This window comes from Galeopterus variegatus, unplaced genomic scaffold, assembly GCF_000696425.1.
Source record: "Galeopterus variegatus unplaced genomic scaffold, G_variegatus-3.0.2 Scaffold14629, whole genome shotgun sequence".
In the NCBI taxonomy this organism is placed as follows: Eukaryota; Metazoa; Chordata; class Mammalia; order Dermoptera; family Cynocephalidae; genus Galeopterus; species Galeopterus variegatus.
This window is the reverse complement of record NW_007740740.1, coordinates 24,705-25,243: the sequence shown is the minus strand read 5'-3', so window position 1 is coordinate 25,243 and position 539 is coordinate 24,705.

Here is a 539-nt window from a genome sequence, read left to right as displayed (position 1 = left end):
GTTTATCTCATTATTCCAGCACCATTTACTGAAGAGACATTTCTTTTCACATTAAATTGCCTTGGCAACACTGTCAAAAATAAAAAAGTCAATTTATCATATATGTGTGAATTTCTTTCGGGACTCTCCACTTTGTTCAACTTATCTACTCTTTTATTATGCCAATACCACACAACATTGAGTAGCTTTATAGTAAATCTTCAAATCATGTAGTGAGAGTTCTCCAACTTAGTCCTTTTGCAGAATTGTTTTAACTATTCTTGATCCTTTGCATTTCTATATCCGTCTTGATCAAGGCACCATAACATTTTAAAGGTAAGCATCACGCCATGTCTCCCTCCTCCCACCATGGTGAAAGCCTCCAATGACTCCAGCTGCTGTTACAAGCAAATCTAACCCTCTCACAAAGGCCTCCACATGTGGCCCTTCTTGCTCCTTGCTGGTTCCCGGTGACACGCAGGAGGGTGCCTGCACAGAATGCTGGACACTTCTGTAACAAAGGCTGTAGCAGTACTTCTGTTCTCCCCCGGGCCTGCGAC